The sequence below is a fragment of the Hylobates moloch genome, unplaced genomic scaffold, assembly GCF_009828535.3.
Source record: "Hylobates moloch isolate HMO894 unplaced genomic scaffold, HMol_V3 SCAFFOLD_16, whole genome shotgun sequence".
Lineage (NCBI taxonomy): Eukaryota > Metazoa > Chordata > Mammalia > Primates > Hylobatidae > Hylobates > Hylobates moloch.
Window position 1 is genome coordinate 63719411 of NW_026652291.1, and position 27364 is coordinate 63746774.

Here is a 27364-nt window from a genome sequence, read left to right on the forward strand (position 1 = left end):
AAAGAAAATCAGAGAGATTCAAAGCGTAAGAAAGATGTTGCATGCTGTTGTGTTCATGGCTTTAAAAATGGAAGGGGCCACGTGCAAGGTCCAAACAATTGCTTTTAGGAGCCTAGGGTAACTCCCATCCAGTAGCCAGCAAGGAGCCGCAATCCTACAGTGGAACTGAATTCTACCAACAACCTGAGTGAGTTGAACAGCAGATTCTTCCCTGCAGCCTACAGATTGGCTGATACTTTGATTTTGGACTTGTGAGGCCCTGAGCAGAGAATCCAGGCATGTGCGCCCAGACTTTTGAACTAATGAACTATGGGATAATAAAGAGATGTCACCTTCAACTACTAAATTTGCGGTAATTTGGTACACAGTAATAGAGAATTAATACACTAGAACACAACTCTAAATCAAAATACACAATAAGAGAGTAAGTGCAATTTCAACATGAAAAGAAAGATTTAAGAGAGGATTTCATGTTGATTTCAAGTTTGGTTATGCCTTACTGGTACAAGAAAGCAAAAATGTCAGTTTGTGAAGGGGTAGCATTGTTTTACATACACTATGTTTTAAAAACAACACCCTATAAAAAGTAGCAGCGATAAAGCAAGGCAAGAACAAATAAAACTACTAACTCCTTTTTGTGGACTTACTCTGTTTCTCTTGTCTGGAAAGACTTTTCCACTATTCCACCACCTCAAAAAGAAATCCTGTAACCCTTTAACTATCAAATCCTTATCCTTTTTTCCTTCCTCAGCTGAAAACAACCACTGTCTCCATAGATCTTTCTATTGTGGACTTTTCTATGAATACATTCATATCATATATGGACTTTTAAAACTGGCTTATTTCACTTAGCATAATATTTTCAAGTCACATTGATCTTGTAGCATGTATCAACACTTCATTTTTTATGGCCAAGTAATATGCCATTGTATAGATATACCACATTTATGTATCTATTTGTACATTGATGAACATTTGGGTTGTTTCCATCTTTTGGCTATTATAAATAACTGCTATAAACATTTGTGTACAAGTTTGTGTATGAACATATGTTTTCATTTCTGTTGGATATATCCTAGGAGTGAAATTTCTGGATAACATCTGCATTCTGTTTAATCCATTCAGGAACTACTTGACTTCATAGAAAATTCACCATTTTACATGCCCATCATCTCTGTATTTCATTCCAGGATATTCTTACCCCAGAATTTACTAAATAGGTTTCCTTTCTTTGGAAGATTCTTAGTCTTCAATAAGCAGCATCATGACTTTTCCATGATACTCTTCCATCCTGACGCAAGTGAAGTTATTCCATCACTTTCCACCTTATGATCTCCGTCCATTTACCTCCCTATCACACACACAGTTCTATAGCATGATCATTGTGTTAGTTAAGGTTTCTGTTCTGAAAAAACAAAACCATGAAGAAAGAGGCTTTCTACAGGAAATTACTTTTTTACAAAAGCATTGCAAACAGATTATCATTAGACTTTTTGCTATAAGATCACAAATCCCTGCTATTTCCAGGGCTACTTCCACTGCCATCATATATGCTGACGGTTGATGACAAGGGAGCAGAACGTTCAGCCTGTCTGAAGCAAAAACCTTCCTGTCAAAACTTGCTTGCCAGCCACCACTGCCCCTAAATGCCCTGTGAATGCAGCTAATTCACATATAGAAACCCAGTTTCCAAAGGAGTCTATGTTGTATGATTTTTATCCTCCTAAACTCTCCAAATAAGAGAGTAAAATGATATATGCTTAAACAAGTTCAAGTAACTACCAGTTTCTATGTAGTTGAGTTCATTTCTCTGGTTGTTCCTCAGTGACTTTGGAGTGTCTCATCCTCAAACCCCACATCCCTTCACACTTGGCAATAGCAGCAGTTCTACTTTGCACTGTTAAGAATTATGCAGGTGGTTCCCCAAATCAACAGAATATACATTCTTTTCAGCACCACACCACACCTATTCCAAAATTGACCACATAGTTGGAAGTAAAGCACTCCTCAGCAAATATAAAAGAACAGAAATTATAACAAACTGTCTCTCAGACCACAGTGCAATCAAACTAGAACTCAGGATTAAGAAACTCACTCAAGAACTCCCATTCACAATTGCTTCAAAGAGAATAAAATACCTAGGAATCCAACTTACAAGGGATGTGAAGGACCTCTTCAAGGAGAACTACAAACCACTGCTCAATGAAATCAAAGAGGATACAAACAAATGGAAGAACATTCCATGCTCATGGGTTGGAAGAATCAATATCGTGAAAATGGCCATACTGCCCAAAGTAATTTATAGATTCAATGCCATCCCCATCAAGCTACCAATGACTTTCTTCACAGAATTGGAAAAAACTACTTTAAAGTTCATATGGAACCAAAAAAGAGCCCGCATTGCCAAGTCAATCCTAAGCCAAAAGAACAAAGCTGGAGGCATCATGCTACCTGACTTCAAACTGTACTACAAGGCTACAGTAACCAAAACAGCATGGTACTGGTACCACAACAGAGATATAGATCAATGGAACAGAACAGAGCCCTCAGAAATGATGCCGCATATCTACAACTATTTGATCTTTGACAAACCTGACAAAAACAAGAAATGGGGAAAGGATTCCCTATTTAATAAATGGTGCTGGGAAAACTGGCTAGCCATATGTAGAAAGCTGAAACTGGATCCCTTCCTTACACCTTATACAAAAATTAATTCAAGATGGATTAAAGACTTAAATGTTAGACCTAAAACCATTAAAATCCTACAAGAAAACCTAGGCAATACCATTCAGGACATAGGCGTGGGCAAGGACTTCATGTCTAAAACACCAAAAGCAATGGCAACAAAAGCCAAAATCGACAAATGGGATCTCATTAAACTAAAGAGCTTCTGCACAGCAAAAGAAACTATCATCAGAGTGAACAGGCAACCTACAGAATGGGAGAAAATTTTTGCAACCTACTCATCTGACAAAGGGCTAATATCCAGAATCTACGATGAACTCAAACAAATTTACAAGAAAAAAACAAACAACCCCATCAAAAAGTGGGCAAAGGACATGAACAGACACTTCTCAAAAGAAGACATTTATGCAGCCAGAAAACACATGAAGAAATGCTCATCATCACTGGCCATCAGAGAAATGCAAATCAAAACCACAGTGAGATACCATCTCACACCAGTTAGAATGGCCATCATTAAAAAATCAGGAAACAACAGGTGCTGGAGAGGATGTGGAGAAATAGGAACACTTTTACACTGTTGGTGGGACTGTAAACTAGTTCAACCATTGTGGAAGTCAGTGTGGCGATTCCTCAGGGATCTAGAACTAGAAATACCATTTGACCCAGCCATCCCATTACTGGGTATATACCCAAAGGACTATAAATCATGCTGCTATAAAGACACATGCACACGTATGTTTATTGCGGCACTATTCACAATAGCAAAGAGTTGGAACCAACCCAAATGTCCAACAACAATAGACTGGATTAAGAAAATGTGGCACATATACACCATGGAATACTATGCAGCCATAAAAAATGATGAGTTCGTGTCCTTTGTAGGGACATGGATGAAACTGGAAAACATCATTCTCAGTAAACTATCGCAAGGACAAAAAACCAAACACCGCATGTTCTCACTCATAGGTGGGAATTGAACAATGAGAACTCATGGACACAGGAAGGGGAACATCACATTCCGGGTACTGTTGTGGGGTGGGGGGTGGGGGGGGCGGGGACAGCATTAGGAGATATACCTAATGCTAAATGACGAGTTAATGGGTGCAGGAAATCAACATGGCACATGGATACATATGTAACAAACCTGCACATTGTGCACATGTACCCTAAAACCTAAAGTATAATAAAAAAATAAATAAATAAATAAAAATAAAAATAAAAAAAATAAAAAAAAACATTTTGGTGTATATAGGTCTAGTCTTTTAAAATATATTTATTTCTGCAAGATTTTAAAAATACAGCAAAGGGTCTCTGCTATCCAATGTGTTTTGTAGTCTGCTTTAGCTCCTGTGTGTGTGTGTGTGTGTGTATACACACACACACAAACACACACACAAACACACACACACACACAGACACACACACACTTCTCTGCCATTATTTTTAGCTCCAGCATGGCCTCCCTTACATAAACAGACCATAACTCATGGAACCCATCCTCTCTTGTTGAAGACCTAGGTTGATTCCCTTATTTCAATACCATTTACACTACAACAAACTTTGTTGCTGTGGAGTCCTAATTAGGAAAAAGGAGCCAGGCTGGCAGGAGCAGGGGAAAGCAAAAAGACAAAGCAGATAAGCTATAAGTCTACCTTCTTCATGGTCCAGGACACATAGGCTTCCTGCAAAAATAACTCACAACCTTCCCAAAAAAAAAAAAGAAACTCACTCAAAACCGCTCAACTACACGGAAACTGAACAACCTGCTCCTGAATGACTACTGGGTACATAATGAAATGAAGGCAGAAATAAAGATGTTCTTTGAAACCAACGAGAACAAAGACACAACATACCAGAATCTCTGGGATACATTCAAAGCAGTGTGTAGACAGAAATTTATAGCACTAAATGCCCACAAGAGAAAGCAGGAAAGATCCAAAATTGACACCCTAACATCACAGTTAAAAGAACTAGAAAAGCAAGAGCAAACACATTCAAAAGCTAGCAGAAGGCAAGAAATAACTCAGATCAGAGCAGAACTGAAGGAAATAGAGACACAAAAAAACCTTCAAAAAATCAACGAATCCAGGAGCTGGTTTTTTGAAAGGATCAACAAAATTGATAGGCCACTAGCAAGACTAATAAAGAAGAAAAGAGAGAAGAATCAAATAGACGCAATAAAAAATGACAAAGGGGATATCACCACCGATCCCACAGAAATACAAACTACCATCAGAGAATACTATAAACACCTCTACGCAAATAAACTAGAAAATCTAGAAGAAATGGATAAATTCCTTAACACATACACTGTCCCAAGACTAAACCAGGAAGAAGTTGAATCTCTGAATAGACCAATAACAGGTTCTGAAATTGAGGCAATAATTAATAGCTTACCAACCAAAAAAAGTCCAGGACCAGACGGATTCACAGCCGAATTCTACCAGAGGTAAAAGGAGGAGCTGGTACCATTCCTTCTGAAACTATTCCAATCAATAGAAAAAGAGGGAATCCTCCCTAATTCATTTTATGAGGCCAGCATCATCCTGATACCAAAGCCTGGCAGAGACAGAACCAAAAAAGAGAATTTTAGACCAATATCCTTGATGAACATTGATGCAAAAATACTCAATAGAATACTGGCAAACTGAATTCAGCAGCACATCAAAAATCTTATCCACCATGATCAAGTGGGCTTCATCCCTGGGATGCAAGGCTGGTTCAACATATGCAAATCAATAAATGTAATCCAGCATATAAACAGAACCAAAGACAAAAACCACATAATTATCTCAATAGATGCAGAAAAGGCCTTGGACAAAATTCAACAACTCTTTGTGCTAAAAACTCTCAATAAATTGGGTATTGATGGGACGTATCTCAAAATAATAAGAGCTATCTATGACAGACCCACAGCCAATATCATACTGAATGGGCAAAAACTGGAAGCATTCCCTTTGAAAACTGGCACAAGGCAGGGATGCCCTCTCTCACCACTCCTATTCAACATAGTGTTGCAAGTTCTGGCCAGGGCAATCAGGTAGGAGAAGGAAATAAAGGGCATTCAATTAGGAAAAGAGGAAGTCAAATTGTCCCTGTTTGCAGATGACATAATTGAATATCTAGAAAACCCCATCATCTCAGCCCAAAATCTCCTTAAGCTGATAAGCAACTTCAGCAAAGTCTCAGGATACAAAATCAATGTGCAAAAATCACAAGCATTCTTATACACCAATAACAGACAAACAGAGCCAAATCGTGAGTGAACTCCCATTCACAAGTGCTTCAAAGAGAATAAAATACCTAGGAATCCAACTTACAAAGGATGTGAAGGACTTCTTCAAGGAGAACTACAAACCACTGCTCAAGGAAATAAAAGAGGATACAAACAAATCGAAGAACATTCCATGCTCATGGGTAGGAAGAATCAATATCGTGAAAATGGCCATACTGCCCAAGGTAAGTTATAGATTCAATGCCATCCCCATCAAGCTACCAATGACTTTCTTCACAGAATTGGAAAAAAACTACTTTAAAGTTCATATGGAACCAAAAAAGAGTCTGCATTGCCAAGTCAATCCTCAGCCAAAAGAACAAAGCAGGAGGCATCACGCTACCTGACTTCAAACTATCCTGCAAGGCTACAGTAATCAAAACAGCATGGTACTGGTACCAAAACAGAGATGTAGACCAATGGAACAGAATGGAGCCCTCAGAAATGATGCCGTGTATCAACAATGATCTGATCTTTGACAAACCTGACAAAAACAAGCAATGGGGAAAGGATTCCCTATTTAATAAATGGTGCTGGGAAGACTGGCTAGCCATATGTAGAAAGCTGAAACTGGATCCCTTCGTTACACCTTATACAAAAATTAATTCAAGATGGATTAAAGAAAGTCAGGAAACAACAGGTGCTGGAGAGGATGTGGAGAAATAGGAACACTTTTACACTGTTGGTGGGACTGTAAACTAGTTCAACCACTGTGGAAGTCGGTGTGGCAATTCCTCAGGTATCTAGAACTAGAAATACCATTTGACCCAGCCATCCCATTACTGGGTATATATCCAAAGGATTATAAATCATGCTGCTATAAAGACACATGCACACGTATGTTTATTGTGGCACTATTCACAATAGCAAAGACTTGGAACCAACCCAAATGTCCAACAATGATAGACTGGATTAAAAAAATGTGGCACGTATACACCATGGAATACTATGCAGCCATAAAAAATGATGAGTTCATGTCCTTTGTAGGGACATGGATGAAGCTGGAAACCATCATTCTCAGTAAACTATCGCAAGGACAAAAAACCAAACACTGCATGTTCTCACTCATAGGTGGGAATTGAACAGTGAGAACACATGGACACAAGAAGGGGAACATCACACAATGGGGACTGTTGTGGGTTGGGGGGAGGGGGGAGGGATAGCATTAGGAAATATACCTAATGCTAAATGACGAGTTAATGGGTGCAGCACACCAACATGGCACATGTATACATATGTAACAAACCTGCATGTTGTGCACATGTACCCTAAAACTTAAAGTATAATAATAATAATAATAAAAGAATTATGCAGGTGGTGGTGAGGGAATGGGGGGGAAATGCGCCTCGCCTATGGAACAGTATCATTGACTATTTATTTCTTTTATTTACTCACAGTCAAGTTGGTGTGTATCTGCAAAGGCGATAGAAAGGAGTTCTTACATATGCATATTCTGAAGAAGGATGTTACCGTTACTGAAAAACTTATTCCAAGATGTTTAATCAATCACGAGAAAAATAAAGAGACATCCTTATGAATGGAGAATAAAGTCCTCAGGGTTTTTTCCTAATTATCCATGTGAATGAAGAGCTGTATTATTCTAAATATAGTGTTTGTCATAAGGCAATTGTGTTGGTTTGAGTCCTTAGTCGCTGTGACACTGATAGAATTTCTGTCTCCAATTGGAAGGTAAGTTGATAGATTCTTGCCTCACTTTTGGGCATTTACAAAGTGAAAGTGTCTTCATATTCCAAGTTACAATCCTCATAGAGATGCAGGAAGAGTCCAAAACTACCAAGGCAGACATAGAAATGCACCATTGAGCTCTGCTGTTGAAAGCATCTGATGGTGGCCCATTCTGATGAGACATTGGACTTCTCTAGTAGGAAAGTTTGGTTTGGGGACTCCTGTCTTTCTGTCTGAGACTCTACCTGCCCCACTCTCTTTCCCTTTCTTGTCAACAACATCAGATCTGCATTGCAGTCTGAAGGATTTCTCTGCCTGATCCTGCTTCCTCCTCTTTATTCTTTACAGTTGTTTCTAACTGCATAGTCTCTTGAAAGGCTACTCCCATCTGGCCGGGTGTGGTGGCTCACGCCTGTAATCCCAGCACTTTGGGAGGCCGAGGCGGGCAGATCACGAGGTCAGGAGATCGAGACCATCCTGGCTAACACGGTGAAACCCCATCTCTACTTAAAAAAATACACACACACAAAAAAATTAGCCGGGCGTGGTGGCAGGTGCCTGTAGTCCCAGCTACTCGGGGAGAATGGGAGAATGGCGTGAACCCAGGAGGCGGAGCTTGCAGTGAGCCAAGATGGCGCCACTGCACTCCTGCCTGGTCGACAGAGTGAGACTCCGTCAAAAAAAAAAAACAAAAAGTAAGTCTACTCCCATCTTGCTGTCTGCTTTTCAGATGACCGAAATAAACATTTTAAAAATTATAATTGGTGAAACCCCATCTCTACTAAAAATTCAAAAATTAGCTGGACGTGGTGGTGGGTGCCTGTAATCCCAGCTACTCGGGAGGCTGAGGTAGGAGAATCGCTTGAACCTGGGAGGTGGAGGTTGCAGTGAGCCGAGATCACTCCACTTCACTCCAGCCTGGGCAATAGAGTGAGACTTTGTCTCAAAAAAATAAATAAATTGTTTTGAAGATGGTGAACATGGGATTATCACCTCACCTGAGAATAGGAGTGAGAGAAATTGAATAAATATAGAGAAGTGAAGTTATTTCAATACGAATTTTTAAATTTAAAGTCATGTAGATTCTGAGGTGAGATCATATTAGAAGACAAGTTGGAAATGGACTACTTAGAGAGCTTTCAGAAAAGAGTCAACATCTAGGTACATATCAATAATGGCTAAATCTATGAGCATTCTCCTTGAATGATGATACTCCATCTTTGTTTCAGTCATAGAATTGCGCTGTTGAACTTTTTGTGTCCTGTCCAGGGCAAGTCTTAACTGCGTCAGCACTCATTACAGGTTAAATACGCTGAAAGTCCCTAATCAACATCACTGCATGTGTTTGTAAGTAAAAGCATTTGCGTTTCAATTATGGAAGAGTCTTTATTGTAATATGGAGACTATCTGAGCTTACTTTTGTTATTTCTATAAAAGTAAGTTACTAGCCCACATTTATCTATTAACTTTTTGCAATAATTATAGTATAATTTGTGAGCTTATTAAGAATGTGATTGTTTTTTAAATATTTGGAAACATTCTTTCTACAAAATACTAATAGCTCAGATGGGAAATATTTTGAATAATTATATGTTTTAAGTATAGTCAATAAATCAATTAGATTTCAATTCATAACATTTTTCATTAGATGACAATGTTATAGTTATGTAAACTTAATATAGTTTCAGTGATAGGTTATATTTGTTTTTTCTTCCTATTCCCTTAGTTCATCTTGAAGCTCATTCTGGGTGTATAACTGATTCCAAAGGCAATTTCCCTTCATCCTCAGTTTTAGGAACTCCCAGGAACCAAAGCTTAAATATCTATTTTCTTAAGAAGGCTACATTTATATAAATGTATTAAGCCTGATCCCTCTCTGAAAGCAAATATAATTACATTTCTTTTTCCAAGTTTGTAATAAAACTTTAAATAAAAATCTCTAGATAAAGGACGTTTTCCCCCCGGTTAAAATCTGCTTTCTTGTTTACTTAACATTTGGTGGTGATGCAATGTATAAGATATCAGCCAGCGAATGACTGTCTTTTCCTGTTGTTTTCTTCTACAGGTTGTGTTTCACATGGATGTGGGTATGGTATGTCACAGCAACATGACATCTTGATGATGTGTATCTGTCAAGACTGTTTTAAAGAACATTCTCACCTCAGATTTCTTAGGTCGTAACATTATATTCTTGGTATTCACAGCCTAAACTGTCATGCAGATGGAATACACTTTGCTTTCTTGGTGATCTGTGGTAGAGAGAATGAGTTCCAGTTACCATGGGAAACGTATTTGTTTGTTGGCTTGTTTCTTGTCTTAATAGTGGTTTGTAGTAAAAGTAAAATCAGAAAAATATCTAAAAAATCTATTGAGGTGGTGGCAAAGATTACGAATCTTAACCTTCTTATAGAATACCCAAAGAACAGATCTAAAGAATTTCAATAATGACCATAGGTTATGTCAAATAGTACATTAACTATATATATATATCTGTAATAAATAATATTTTGATTAATTTTCCACCAGATATATACATATGTAATTTTCCTGATAATATATATTTTTACCAAATATATACATTTGAACTTTCCCTCCAAACATTTTTTTATTTGGATATAGTTATTAGCAGTCATCTGTAGCAGGTCAGAGTGCTGGAAGAGAGCCTGGTAGACATCAAAATAAATGACTTCCGTGCCACATCTGAGATGCCCTAGAGGCTGAGATCATGATTCCCTTTGCAAATAAACTAAAAGTTCTAGAATTTTCAGACTCCTGTTAGTTTCTGCTACCACTTAAGTGTTAATAGCTAATAATAGAGCAAGTTTGATTACTAGCTTGGTGTCCTAAAATGGATGTTGGCCTGCCAGGTAATGTCCCTCCGTTTGCATCTTGTTTTTTCTATCTGTGTAGCCATGGAGAACACGTGCCACAATTTACAGGGATGGTCATCTTATCTGTAAAGTGTTCCTATCAGATGATCCCCAGTATTCTGAGTTGTGTTTCTCTGGTATTTTAATTAATTCATTATTATTATTACTGTTAATTTTATGTCTGATGGAGTGGCAAAAAAGGAGCTCTACCTGCTTTGGTTGCCAAAATTATCACGAATATTTTTAAATAGTATCAGAGGCTGATGAGTGGCTGGGTTTTTTTGTTTTGTTTTGTTTTGTTTTGTTTTGTTTTGTTTTGTTTTGTTTTGTTTTGTTTTGTATAAGACAGTGTCTCACTCTGTCGCCCAGGCTGGAGTGCAGTGGCGTGATCTCGGCTCACTGCAACCTCCACCTCCTGGGTTCAAGTGATTCTCCTGCCTCAGCCTCCCGAGTAGCTGGGATTACAGGCACCCACCACCACACTGGGCTAATTTTTGTATTTTTAGTAGAGACAAGATTTTACTGTGTTGGCCAGGCTGCTCTCAAACTCCCTACCTCAGGTGATCTGCGCACCTTGGCCTCCCAAAGTGCTAGGATTACAGACATGAGACATTGTGCCTGGCTGAGCTGCTGTTTTTTATTCAAGAGTCTATAGTTGTTTTTCCTTTTTTTCTTATTTTCTACTTAACTTCCAGGAGGCACGAGTGTGGACTGAATGGAATACTAAGATTTCTTCCAGTTCTATGATTTTATGAATTATTACTTGATAACTCTATATATTGGCAATGACATAGATGAGAAGTTTTCCTGATTTCTATTCCACTTTTTTTTTTTTTTGCTTCTCTTTCTCCTAGGAAAACAATATTTTTTCCCCAGATTACCATATCTTACTGTAGTAAAGAATAATTAAAATATTCAAAAGCAAAGCATCACTGACTGCCAAGGCTCTTAAAAATGCTCAGATGTATTTTAGGTCTGTAAAGATTATCTTTTCTCATTCTTCATACAACACTAAAATATTAATCCTGACCATAGTGTGAATATATTAGTTTTAGTACAAGTACTTTTAGATGCTTAGTAATTAGTTCTGCAAAGGATTGATAAAAGACACTATCATATCTATGAGAATTTGAGAATCATAACTTTTCTTCCTGTTTTAAATGCATGCTTAGATAGCTAAAAATAATTTTAAACTGTTATCAGTCTCATTATTTTTAGTGAAAAATACACCTTTCTCTGGATACATATTCCTTTATCTGGGAAATATAGATGGAATCAGTGATATACCTGTTGCTGAGCACATTATTATATCATTAATGCTTATGTATTTCAAATTATATGCATATTCTCCCCAGGGTGATTAGATCCCTTCTACAGTTAGGGTAATGAAGGCTTTATTTGCCTGAGGGGACACAGGGAACCATTTAGGAGAGTGAGGCAATTAAGCAATTATATAACATTTTGAAAACATTCAATACTTCTCACCATTTGATTTGTACTTCTGGAGAACTGCTTTTCTCATACTATCTGGTTAGAATAGTTAGAATCCTCACACCCTCCCCTCTGTCATTTTTTTTTTCATGAAATTATACCTCATTTTACAAAATGCATTTTTCTGAGAAACTAACGCTTACATTGAATTTTGCAAGTTTAATAATAAAGGATTGGGATATTTTATTTAAAATAATTAAAATTATTTTTTAAAAGTATCACATGTGAAAGTAATTATCACCCCCAAACTGTATTTTGCAAATTGTGCCTATTTTATCACTACTATACATTTAGGATGAAAAGAAAAAAAGTTGGGGGGTGGATAATCTATCATAAAACAAAAAGAAAAACTCTGGAGTCTGTGTTACTTTTCGTTGGGGAAAAGGCAGGTGGGTAAAATAGATAAATACAATTTACAGTTCATCCTAAAATCTCATTACAGCTTAAAATATCAATCTCTAGAAATACAAAACATTTGCCAAAATAATTGTTAATATGTGCAACACTACCCAAATTAAAAAATGCAATTCTCCCTTCTGCTAGTCCTCCTTCTGTACAAATATAATTAGCAATAAAATTGAAGGCAACAAAAACAAGAAAAGACATAACGATCCTGGAAAATCCACAAAATGGATTATCATTTTCTAACAATTGTTAATACACTGTGTTTTTTATGTGGTGGTGTGATAACATCTTTTTCTTGCTTCCTTGTAAGTTAGGTACTGTGTTATATTTATCTTTGACAGGGCAACTAGCATCTGATTGGAATTCTAAACAGCAAATGATAGTATGATATTTTTATTATCTGTGCCTCTTAAAACTCTGGCCAATAGCAAATAACACCATTTCCTCCTCCCAGAGGAGAAAGAGAAATACGAAAGGAGCTAAGTGGATGAATTACATAGCATGGACACAGAATCTTTTCTAAATAAATAACCTATTAAAATAGAAGTTGGCAGTCTTATAAAAAGAAAATAAAAGTTCTGATGAGGAAAACTGGGTTGTTTCTCAGCTCTGACTACAAAAATAAACATTCTTGAGAAATTGCTGAACCCCCTTGTGCTTGCTTAATGTAAAATGAGAGTGCAAGATCAAATGATCTCCAAGCTCCCCTTCAGTTCAGGGAGACTGAAATAATATGGTACCTTAGGCTTACTTAGGACCTTGTCGGGCACTAGCGCTTTAAGAGTTTTACATGGATTGTATAATCATCAAAATAATCCTGCATAATAGACACCATTGTTAGTTGCATTTTATGAAGAAAGTGAGGCTTAAGCATTGAAGTATTTTACACAATGTCATATGCTTAGGGAGCAGCCAAGGTGAAGTTTTCAACCAGGCCGACTGACTTCAGAGTCCACTGGCTTCAAGACAGTGCTTTACATCCTCCTTCCAACATTATTCCTAAGCTGATCAAAACTGAGAAAGTCACAAGTGTGTGAAACCTGCATTCTTTCTGACTTCATTTTCCCTGGTAAGATGGTTACTTGCCCACCAATCTGGCTTATGCTACAGTGAAACACAACTTCTTTTTGGTTAACGTTTTTGTCTGTGCTCAGTCTTTAGCTGTAATCAAGAGGGTGGCACATCTTCCAATAGGATATTTATCCTGTGTATTTTCGAAAAACTGGCCATGCAGTCACTAAACATGGATCAGAGAGAGGTTCATGGAAATTATAAATGAACAGTCAGGAGAGAGTCTTTTGTGGCAAAATTACAGGAATGTCTCCTCAGGTCAAAGTCAAAGTAAGGATGAATTAACTCCCGAAGCAATTTTGAAAAGGTGAAATTCAATGATATTGCAGTTGTTGGACCAGGTGTTAAAATGTTATTGGGTGTTAATTTAATTTTCATCCTGTCAACACTCATCTGAACTGTAACAGCTGCTAAACACAGTTCCACAAGAGCAAACTATCCTCACAGAGGAAGCAGATGCCTAATCAATAGGGCCAATAGAAATGTATGGCTCAGCCAAGCAACACACACAAGGGGGAATGAATCCCATAGGGCTCTGTCTAACCTGAATGAAAAAGAACTTTAATGATGGTGAGGCTATTGAAGCAGTAAGAACAGGAGACTGAAAGTCCTGGATTGGCTTCCTATTGACTCTTTTTTATTTTTTTAATTCTGCATGACCTTGGATGGGACAATGCCTTAGTTTCTCTGTCCCCCTGAGCTTGCAGAGGTATTGTAGATGGAGTTTCAAATCTATTGCTATTTTTACAGCTATTATCATTTCACAGGTCTTGCACAGTTCTGAGTAACAATCGGCCTTTTCTTAACAAAATGTAACTTTCTTGAGCTTCTAATATTAAAAGATAATAATGATGATGTAGTAATAGTTAATAGCTGTCCTTCATTGCAACCTAGGGTGGAAAGGAGTAGATGACTTATCACCAAGAAAGGGAGTTTTTAGATTTGAATACTTTCTTGAGTACTGTAATTTAAAACATACTAAGATATGTTACCTCCCCTTCTGGAGATTTTCAAATAGAAAGTAGATTGTTATGTTTAGACCAAATATAATCTTACCTAGAAACTGTGGTTTGACTATATAACCTCTTAAGGTCAATTATAGCATGCATTTAATAATTTTCTATAAGCCGGTATACCTCATCCAGAAGGTCAGCTTTGTTTATGCATCTCATACTTGGTTATGGATCCCTCTGGGAGCATGTGGTGGTATGGGGCTGAAATATTACCTGGGAATTTTTTTTTTTTTTTTGGAGAAGGAGTTTTGCTCTTGTTGCCCAGGCTGGGGTGCAGTGGCACAATCTCGGCGATCTCGACTCACTGCAACCTCCACCTCCTGGGTTCAAGCGATTCTCCTGCCTCAGCCTCCTGAGTACCTGGGATTACAGGCATCCACCACATGCCTGGCTAATTTTTGTATATTTAGTAGAGATGGGGTTTCACCATGTTAGCCAGGCTGGTCTCGAACTCCTGACCTTAGGTGATCCACCCGCCTCGGCCTCCCAAAGTGCTGGGATTACAGACATGAGCCACAGTGCCTGGCCAGGAATTTTTAATAAATGAAAATAAGTTGATATTTATTTAAGGAAGTAAAATGAAAATTTTACATGAATATTAAAATAATGCATATTTCAAATAATTTGAATGTTGAGATAGGCCTTTTGGCCTACATACAGACACTTGGCAATTGTTCTTTCTTGAGGGGTCATCAGGGAGAGGTTCACTGTGGCTACTTATGTAGGATGTTCTCTTGAAGGAGAGACCTTTAGTTTCCTGGACTTGTTAAATGTCATACCAACCAAAACAACAACAACAAAACGCCCGTCTTTGACTTAGAGTTTCACAGTGCTTCTATTATTCCTTCTCTTCTGCTCTCTACTTCTACAGAAAGTAAAATATTTAAGGAGGCATGCAGTAGATGTTATTTCAGAATATATAGAAACAGTAGTCCAGTGACTTTATGACAAAAAAAGATTAGTTTTGAGAAGATAAAATAATTGCGGCATATGGCCTGATGAACTGGATTTTTTTTTTTTTTTCAGAGATAACGTCAGTTTTTAGCGGGGAGAATTCAAAAGGCCATCAGGTGCATATTGAGAATTTTGTATCATAAAATTCTTATTCCAAAACATAAATGCAAATAAGGGCGATAAGAGGAACAACGCCAAGCTTTGGCTCTTTGGAGCTATTGTAGAAAAACAAACAAACAAAAATAAGGTCATGAATTGTATTTCTTAGCATTTAACTGAAACTGGGGACAAGAGCCATCATTCGTTGTGTTTAGTATGACAACATACTAGACTTTTTTTTTTTTTTTTCTATTAGGTATTTGAAAAGCTTAAAATTTGGCACAGGACTATAACATCAGCAGTTCCTTCATTCCTACCTCTCTCTCGTCTTTCTTCTTCTGCCCCCTTTTTTCCTTACTGGTGGGAAACGAATTTAGATGAAACAATTTGATGAATGGATTTTGAGCAATTTCAGTGAAGAAATATGTACTTACAGGTTTAATTGGGTTTCTAGTGTGTTAACACATTATCAGAGTCATTTATAACCTGTATTCTTATGGCTGTAAATTAATTTCATTATATAATTTATATAAAAAAGATAATAGATTGATGCATGTTATTATTTCCTTACCTTCACTAATTAGGTTATTACTAAATGAGATCAGCTAAATTCTGAAGCTTTTAATGGAAAATTGATGTAGCTATTGTGAGCTCTGGAAATCTTATTTCTTTGTTCTATCACTATAATATGTGTATAAGGATTCATCACCAAAACTTGATATTTAAGTCAAATTAAAGGGCATTTTTACTGTAATGATCAACCTTATACAATTTATAAAGATTTGTTTCTAAAAACAAAGTTCATAGAGAAATTAATGTTTCACCTTTTCTCTTATAACCAGATGGCTTCTGGAGAGAAAACTCCTTATAGCTTATTCACTCTGTTCTCAATGACTTCAGTGCAAGATGAATAATTTTAGGGGCCACTTTATCTTGACTATGCTGTTTAGTAACTAGTGTGATTGTAATGAAAAGAGAGAATGAAGAATGTAAAAAATGAGAAACTAAGGAGGAAACAGGGAGAAGGTTAATAACTCATTCTGAAAATACCTGTAAGATTTAGCCATGCCCTGAAGTTTTAATAGGTTGGGCCACATTTTATTCAGGAATTTAGTGAGGAGCATATTAACCACCAAGACTTCATTTATTTTCATATGTATTATTTATTTGAGATTTGGGGGTTATTCTATATCTTCTGATATGAAATTATAATAATGTGACTTTCACTACTGTTAGACAAATACTGATTGTCTTTCTTCCAGGGAACCTCAAAGAATTCAAATATGCTACTTAGTATACACACTGATGTTTGCTCACCCTCTGAGTGTATGCTCAAATTTTATCGTGGCTTATCTTCTCCAAAAAATGGGTAGGTCTCCGCTTTTCTAACATGTATAATGAATTATTTAGTGTTTGTCTTCCTTGACGAACCCCCATGCTTGTCACAGTAGCTGGTATGTTAGGAATTGAATCGGATAGAAATTCTCAAATACTCCTCTATATTTATTTGAAAAAGCTTATCCACATTTGTTAGTTGGAGGAAACCAACACAAAGAGATTAAGATTTGCCCATGATCTCCTGAATCTCTAGAATCCTCATTTACTGAATTTTATTCTAATACTCTTCTTAAGGTAATACTATAATCCTTAAAGTTAAATGTAGCCTATGGCTAATGAAAGCTGAAAGCTAAGGCATACATCTAAGCACAAGCCTAGAATTAAGAAAATGCTAGGTCTTACACTAATCCTGCTACTAGTAAGTTCAGAGAAGTTACTTGTATAAGTATGTATATGAATTATCCCCTGAAAAGTTGTTTTCTTGTTTTTTAATTCTAACAATGTTGTACTGAAGCTGTTTTAATGTATACTTTCAAGAAATGTGGTACAATATGGTCGTTTGAGAATGTGATCTATTGCTTTTTCCTCATAGCACTTATCACTACCTTAAGTTACTCTGTCTGTCTGTCTGTCTATCTATCTATCTATCTGTCTGTCTGTCTATCTATCTGTCTATCTATCTATCTATCTATTATCTATCTATCTATCTATCTATCTATCTATCTATCTATCTATCTATCTATCAATTGAGGAGCTCCTCCTCCTCCTTGGCTTCATCTATAATGGAAGAGCCATGACAGCCTGAGAAGAAGGACTTTGTCTATGTTTTTCACTACTGTATCCCACCTTTAAGAACAGTCCCTCAGTCAGCAATGGCCCATAGATAGTATTGAGTTTGTCAGCGAGTGAATGAACCATAAATGTATGTCATCAGCACCGGCTCTATAGGTTAGCCTCAGTCTTAGTGAACTCTATGACCTACCTTAAGTGACCTTATTGAGAGCCTTGAACCACAACTTTAATAACAGTTCTGGTAGTATCTTCATTCTGCTTTTGGCTTTGATTGTTTCTTTACTTGTGTCTTTTGTCCAAATGGATTAACTATTTGAATGTATTGTTGCTAAACATTAATGTAGAATCTCCTTCCACTGTTATTGTATGATTTTAAGGTTGTGGCATTTGTTGTTGTTTATAGGTCGAAATTTTTGCAGAATAGACAAATCAAGGATGATGACTTCTTAAGATGCAGTATTCAAGTTCAGAAATCTATACTCAGATGACCTTGTGTAGGTCATCTGCTTCTGAGGTTTATCTCACCAGTGGTAACTGAAATGGTATGAATATATAGTACTTCAAATAAAATGATAGTGTAATAAACTAACCAGTTTCTGAGAAAGATAAACTATCTTGTGGAACAGCAATCACTCAAATATAAATGAAATAGCTTACTCTAAGGTGTAATTATTACTTATTACTGTAATTTAGTTTTGACTTCAAATCCCAAGCCTGAGTATCTTACTCATCCTGGATGTTTTAATAGTATTAGAAGTATCTTAGTTTCCTAAAAATTAAGACTTTGTTCCACATGCAGATATTGAAAATTTATTTAATAGGCCAAGTGACTGAAGTGTTAATTTCTATGTTTTGAAATATTACAAGAATCATGTAAATATGGCATGTTTCTAAGAAGTGAATTGGGAATAGATTTTATTGAACAAAATCTATTCATAGCATGTGGCTGCTCTGTAAATCCTGGACTATTGTAGTAGAATGTGTGTTGGTTTGCAGATGTAAGGGAAAAAAAAATTCACTGCTATGCTATGGTAGTAATAAGTTCCTAGGGGGAGAGCAGGCTAAAAATAATTTATTGAAACTGCCTTCAATTTCTAAAGACATTTCTGAATTCTATTTAGAACATAGCCGTTGATTACAAAGTGTGATTTGAGAAGGCAAAAGAGGCCAACTTTCCTGCAAACAAATTAAGAGATGCATATTGACTGCAGGGAAGTATGTCATCACTGAGAAATCGAAAGCAATGGGACTTTAGGAAATCAATCAGAGGTCCAGTCAAATTAGATTTTTTTTTCCTCATACTTGCTGGAACCCTATGTAGAATGTAAATATTTTCGGCAGATACAAACTTCTAATTTTTTTAGTAAACCCAGTTCAACAAAATAAATAGAGGATCGGTTACAGGTTCTAGTTCATTCATGTTGCATATTTTCAGAGCCCTAATAGAACACAGAAGTCCCTTGGAATCCTATGTAGGTGTGTATCATCTTATGATAATTTTTGTCCCAGTAACCCATTTTTCTTAATGGTCTAGTTTGAATGCCCTTTGGGAAGACATGACTCTAATCTGAGACCAATAACCAGCTTGCCACATTTATTTTGACCCCTTTTGGGGACTAAAAAAAGTGTGTATCTTTTCAATACATAAAAAGACAATAGCACTATATGCTAGTCAGTTCTACTTGATTCTGTATGCTTATAAGGTTAAGGTCACTCTCCTTTCTGAAATAATGATAGGAGAATATTCCTAAAAGTAAAAAGTCGAATAATGGAATCAGATCTCAAGCATATAATGATTCATGGAAGCATATGTATATCCTCACAGAGTTTTTTTTAAGATAATAAACCAGAGACCTTATAATACATAAGAGCAACATATATCCCGAATTCATTATTTTCAACATAATGATATATATTATTTTCAAACATCTTTAAAATATTTTTAGAGAATTGAAAACATATCCTCTAAATATATCAAGCTAGGATGTGATTGATAAAATGGGGTTGAAGTGGATCTTAAGTCAGTCTTCACTACTTGTGTGTTTCATTGTGTGCTTGTGTAAGGCCCTATGCTAGCCGCAATGAAGGGTACAAAAATGCATTTGACACAGTGTTTATTCTCAAAGAGATTACCCTGTAATACTGTGTGCAGTTAACACTATCTCTGTGGAGTTTTTTTTTTTTTTTTAGAGGGTTGAAAACATATCCTCTACATATATTAAACTAGGATGCATAAGAGGGTTGATAAAATGGAATTCAGGTGAACAGTAAGTTAGTCTTAAATACTTGAGTTTAATTCAAACTTGTTTAAGTGTATTTCTTACTAGAAAATGTCCACTTTCTTTCTATAAGTGGTCTAAGAAAATAAAAGTGAAAGTATTTCAAAACTACTTTTAATTTTTCTTCATTTTTATTTCAAAAATACTTTTAATTTTTCTTCATTTTACCAGATATTATTAGATATTAAAAACAGAAACAAATAGCATATATTTTATGATTGTAAAACAATATATGCCAAGAGTGAACAATTTGGATAGCACGGATTTACTCAAACAAAGAAAATAAAAAGCATTCATAATTCCACCACTCAATCATGAACACTGCAAACACAGAGATAAGGCAGTCTTGACTGCCATTGCCAAAATTTCTCCAGTTTTGTTTCAAGATTACAGAATAAATGCATACTGTAGCTTTCCTTTCCAGCTTCAAAACCTTAGCAATGGAAGATATAAAATGAATAAATGCATACATATACATAAACATGTTGGTAAAAGCAGTGGGGAAAAATTATAATTATTCTCTTGAAAAAAAATTATCAATAATCAGATTGAAGAGAAAACACAGCAATGCATGGATGGGGCCAGTTATGAAAGGTGGAGATTGCTCAAGGAGTGTTCCTCAAATAAGATCGTGAAATTGCCCTCTTCATTCCCGTCTTGGGAGATTTATCTGCCCCTAGGTAGGAGCAGTGAGAGTTTCAAACTTTCTTTTTCCTATATGTAAAAATATATATATTTCCAGAGTATTTTCAAAATAAAAATCATTATTATAACATACATACCATTTTGTGACTTATCTAACAAATTATTTTAAGAAAACAACTTGCCTACAAAATCATAAAGTTCAGATGCAGTGTAATTTATTTATTTAAACAATTACATCTGTCTCTATTTTAAACAATGCTGCATTGAACATCCTTATAGTAAAATCTCTTAATTTATTTGCCTTTTTTCAATACATGTTTTGATAAATTAAATTTTAGTATTATTTTATAAGTAAAAAATTGGGATTTTGATTAGATTTGCTTTAAATTGAAAAATTAATTTGTAGAAATGTCTTAAATCTTTACAACATTTAAATTTATGTATGGTAATGTCTCTTTATTCAAGTGCTGATATTATTCAATACTTCTGAAGTTTTCTTCATTTTAATCCTAAATATTAGGCATAAGTATTTTTATGTTGTTCATAGTCATAGTTCTTTTTAATTTTCTAAGATATTGATATATATATATACAAGTTACTGATTTCTGCATATTTATTTTTAAGTATTTTAAAAATTATCTTGTTAAATTTAATATTTTTTTATTTGACTATATTCATTATAATTCTTCATGTACTTTCAGGTTGTTTTCTGATTGTCAAGTGTTCTTTTTCCCCCAACAGGCATCCTGACTCAAGCTGTATACATTTGCAATATCTGATTTTTAACCACACACTCATCATCCTATTGACCCAGAGTGAAAATTGATACTCTTATCTGAAGGACTGTTCCCTTGAGTATATTTAAACCAGACCAATCTCTGTGTTTAATCTGGGTTCATCAGGAACCATTAGCCTTGATTGGTTTGTTTTTCTCCCCCTCCATCTCAGGACTTGATTCTATTGAGTTAACAACTATTCTCCCCAGAGAACAGCTACTGCAAGCCTGTTTCAAGTAATTCCAATATCTCACTCATAGAAATTGAACTGATCTTTTTTTCTTTAGTTTTATGTGAAGAACTGCAGTAATGAATTCTGAATTTGTTCAAATCATTGAAGATGTGTGAAGACAAAACATTCACTCAAATCTCTATCATGTTAGCATGTTATTGTTATCATTGCTCTGTTCTTCATTATTGAATAATGCAATGGAGTTAAAAAGAATAAACATTATTTACCGAAGACTCATATGTTGATATCCAGTAAATCCTCATTAATCACAATTTGACAAGCTTGCGATTTCTGGTATTTCAGGAAAGAACTAGGTATATGTTTATCGGTGCAAAATATCAAAAAAATGCATTAGTAAGCATTTTAGTAATGTAAATAAGACTGCGGAAGAATTATTAGAGCAAACTATACTTTGTTTAAACTATTCCGGCATAACACATAACTCAGAAAATAAGATAATCTATCGAAGCCTTACAAATTACAATCTGTGAGGCTCGTCATAACTTTCATAAGAATGCTTAATTACATTGTGCTGCTAATATAAAGAACCCATCTCTAAATACAGTTAAAACGTTCATCCAGATTTTCAAACATAATCTCGAGGGGGATAATAAGTAGAAAAACTATGGGGTTATTTTTCAGATCATATATTTCTAGCTCTGCTTTTGAATATCTGTGACTCATGACTTCAAGTAAATATTTTGCCCCTTCTGAATCTACTTGCTTATCATTTAAATAAAAATACATCATTGTGCATATTTCATGGAGTTGCTAGTGAGCATAATGAGCTTGAGACTGAAAGCTACCTTAAAAATTATAAATCAACAAAATTCTAAGTACTCATTACTATGTTCTGGATTACTCTTATTATAAATTTGCAAAATAATTTTGTCTTCAGTTTTTGAATTCTGTATGGCAAGGAGCACAATGGCTTGTGCTAGCTTGTATATAAAATTGTAATTGGCATGAAACAGCTTTGATAATTACCTCAGCTACAATATTCTGAATAATTTTCAGTTTAACTTAAAATATTAGAACAAGTGGTTATTCATGAATAAATATTACTGATATCTTGAAAAAAATAACAAGATTCTTTCTTTAAGCTCTTAAACTCTTTCCACTCTGTAAATTAAACACATCAGTAATAGCTAAGAGAGAATTCTGATACACCATCATTTACCACTATGCTATTATAGCACAAATTTTGGATGTGACAAATTTTAAATTAGTAGATGTTATTTTCCCAAATAAACAAAAGGAGAATCTAACATGAAGCAAATTCAAACTACATCTTTATAAGACGTTTTATAGACATGTAACATAAAGGCTAATACTAAGCTATCATTAGTTAAATGATTAAGTTTGGAAAACTTATTATTGATGACTAGTATTGCAAAGTGTTAAAGTATTAAACATTACATCTCCTTGTGTCACTAGGTACTTTCCTTCCTTATTCCAGGCAGCGACACAAGAAAGCATTCATTATTTTAGGGGAAGACAGTCTCAGGAAAAGAGCAGAACAAAGGCGTAGACCTAAAATTCTTACCTTTTAGATTCGAAGTGGTTCTCAGGTATAAGACAACAAGATTTGAGAAAAACAAGCAAACAAACATGATCACACACAAGGAGTTCTTTCCCAAACTATACTAGACCAGAGACTAGAGAAAGATCATTAGATCTGAAGGAAGGAGTTTAGCAATCCAGAGGCTGGTATGGGTTTCTTACCCTCTCCTCTCTTACTTGAGTTAATTCTAAACTGATGGAGACAAAGTGGAATCCCTTAATAATTTTAGGGATCTGCAATTAGATAAAATCTGTGCTGCCAACGTTCTATGTTCCTTCTTGGCAGTAGAGGATAAGATGAAATGGCTAAATCAGTTCTCCATGTACCAACAAGGCTTACAGTACAGACAGATAGTTTTTCTGGATAAGGTTGGCATAGCTTTGCCAGTCAAATTGGAGGAGAGTTGCAGTAGCATACGTGGCATGAATCATATGATAAGAGACCACATGAGAACTGTATACCTCAACTGATATCATCATGAAGGTATTAATTCCAGAAAGTAGATGGAGGATATATTTTAGTGGATGTCACGATAGGCAGGTAGTGATGAAGGACGAGATGCCACCTTTCACCTCATGTCACATTTCACCTCAGTGACCTTGGCGTTTACACACAATACCAGGAAGAAAGGGAACAGGAAGAGGAATCCTCTAGACTGCTTTGAAGTGGCAAATTATGTTTCTGTTCTCCTGAGCAGAATGGAGTTAGGGTTAAATTAGACTGAGTTATAGAAAATAAAAACCACAATTTTTCATAATTAAGTTTGAAATTATTGTACCAGATACACTGGTCTTCCTATCATGATGATTGTGTTCTCCTCCTAACATGGCATTCACCTTAGTAACTCATTGTTATATATATAAAACCCAAATATAAAGATAAGGAAACTGGTAAATTGCATCAGCCTAACAAGTTTCCTCCTTGTTCTCCTTTGACTTACGCTGAAGTTATCTGCAAGAGAGGTCCTGGTTCTCTCTAGCTTCTCTAGTTTTAATGTCAAGAGCAATTTATTTTCTTTCTGTCTTCTTACCCACTTGAAGTGGTAGAAAGAAACTTCATTCATAAATCAAATCTCCCTAGGTAATAAATTTTTGGTTTAAAATACCTTTAACCATTGGCAACTCCTAAATTTCTCTCAACAAGGAGCTTAGGGGCAGTAATCTGGCTGGAAGTGGTGACGGTGGCTGCATTTGTAGAGATGGCACACTGGCACATTATGCATTATTTGGAGATAGATAATGGGAAAGTTAACAAGGTTTACTAATCATCCCCGCAACAGCACCCGCAGATCTGATCTCGGTGATACGATCTTTACTGATAAGCCCTCCTTGTATGCTGCCTTCTGTTTATTGCTTGCATATTTTGTTTCATTGCTTGTCCATTTGCTTTAAGTGTGGTCAAAAATTAGATGGAGATGATTCTCAGTGGTTTTATGTTGAGAAATAGGCTAACAAAAAAAATTCATACAAAATTCTTGGATGTGTTAGAACTGAGTTTATGTCTAGAAGCCACAATACCAGAAGTAAGAATTGAAACCTTTTTGATCTTTCATTTTTACTTTCAAGCTGTCTTAAATTATGTCCCAAGAGGAATTTTGGATCTACCTTTCACTGCTCTTCAGTGCCTCGTGCATTCCCAAATCCAGCTCACACCCCTCATTCTTCACTTGGATGAAACACAAGCATATGAATGCATTTAATCTTAACATGGCAAGACAGCATTCCCCTATTTCTGTGCTTGTCTTCTGTAATTCCAAATCTAAGACAAGAATATATAGTAAGTTTTGGAAACCACGTAACTTAGTGAAAAGGATTTAACTCTTTAAATGAAAATACTGAGGATTATGGTCCAAGTAGTAGAAAGTTCACCAACCTATACAACCACCAATATTCATATAATAAATATCTATTAAACACATGCTATCAAAAAAGCACTGTTCTAGACATAAAGATGTGATAGTAAAAAACACCAACTCTCTCTCAAGATGTTCAGATTCTAGTAGAGTGAACAGACAGCAGATAATAAGCTAAAAAATAGCCACAAATCATATTGATCATTGAGACTGATGGTCAATGAATGTCCTTCTGAGAGGTCAGCATTTAAGCTTATTCCTAAATAATAAGATGAATATAGCCATGTGAAGATTGCGTGGGAGAGCTTTGGTGGCAAAGGGAACACCAGATGACCAGAAATTTCAGTGTTTCAGGGCCTATTGGATGCAGGTGACAGCAGCATAAGAGAAAAGCGTTTAGAGGGGTAGGTGTGGGCTGATACTATGGATATCAGAGAAATTAGACTTTATTCCAGCAGCAAAGGGAACCTATTATAGGGTACCAAGAGCATATAGTGATTTGTTTGATGATTTTAAAATATTATTATTTTTATAGTATAATACCAATGATGAAATGCTGTGATATCTGGAATTTGTTTAAAAAACTGTTGGGGAGGTAAAGTGAATGAGGCTTAGTGAAATAAGATTAGCTGTGAATTGGATAGTCATTAAAGTTGGGCACATAGAATTCATTATACTATTCCCTCTACTTTATATATAATTGGAAGTTTTCGTAACACAAAGGTTTAAAATTATATAAAAACACGACTTTCCTCCAGTATAAAAAGCAATCCAGTGCCCAGATTTGACTCTGTAAATACTAGCCTTTACTGATAGGATACACTGCTGGGGAATAGTGCTTGGGAACCTAGACTGGATAATAGTGCCATTTACTGAGCTAGGAAACACAGGTCAGTGAATTGCAGCTTGGAGGGGGCACTGGAAATCAAAGTTTCAATTTTGGACATGGTAAGGGCAAAATGTTTGTTAAACATCCAGATGGAGTTATCAAGCAGCTCTAATGTCTGTATGAACCTTGAGTTCAGAAAAAGGGTAGTGCTGTAGCTGGCATTATTTGTTCATGAGCATTTGTCCCCTTCCTTCCCTTGCCATGTTTATATGCAGAACATACTTCCTATCCCACACGAATGGCTTTGGGTAATAGTATATGAGCAAACTTCACATTTGCTGTGTGTAATAAAAAGCTTTAAATTGGCTTGCATGTTTTAGTTTGGCCCCTTTTTCTTGCCCGTTCACCAAGAAAGTGATATGTGCCAGTGATTCTCTGATCCTTAAGCCTGGCATCTGAGATGAGAAGACACATGACACCGAGCTGTTTGAGTCAAGGCCATTGGAGTTGTAGCACTGGAGTGCTGTGCACAAGAAATCCATGTTGCCGAAATCCACTATGTTCCATTTATTTGTTGTCCTAGAAAAGCGGACTTACACTGTCAAGGAGGCAGGTGGAGGTTTGGAAGTCATTGGCTTATTGGTTGTATTTAAAGCCATTGGACTAGATGAGATGATCTAAGGGAGATGATAATCTAAAATTCTTTTTTTTTAATGTGGACAAATGGGCTCAAAAAAACAAAACAAATCAGCAAACAGAAACTGCTCTAAATTAAGAAGTTCTAGGAAATATATGGGTAAAAGAACATTAATTTTTGTTTCCATAACATTTGAGTTATATTTCAAAAATTGGCAAATGAGTACTTTAAATAAGCATTTAAGAAATATTTATTCTTGATTTATATGCCAATCAGACAAAATGTGAAGGCCTTACTCAAATATCACCATGAGAGAGAAATTCCTGATAATTTTTCAAGTTTTAACAAGGTAGCTGAAATTGGAGAAAGTTATCACTTGGAATGAGTTGATCTATCCCATCCTAAAATAAGTCACTTGCTTTAAAACATAATAAATATGATTTTAAATTGTATCGTTTCCTGGTATAAATTTCTATCATAAAATGTATTAAGCTCTCTTTTAATTAGATGAAATAAGGCATTTCTAAATTGATGATAGATGTTGCTTTAAAGTGCGTATGACATTGCACTGGTGGTAATTTGTTAAATTATTATGAAAATTTTATACTTCCACAATAATTTGCTTTTTATTTAGGGTAAGGGTTCTGTCATAAACTACCCACTCACTCTCCATACCCCCTCTTTCTTCTCTCACACACATACTTGTGTTTTCCCTAATCATGAGGGTCCCAAACAAATCATAGTCAAGGTAGGTCGGTGGGGTTAGTAGAAAACTATTCTTGAACCAAACACATCTCTTTAGAATTTTCATGCTACATTATTTCCTCTTGAGTATGTTTTCAACTATGGTTTTAAATTTTATTATTATTAAT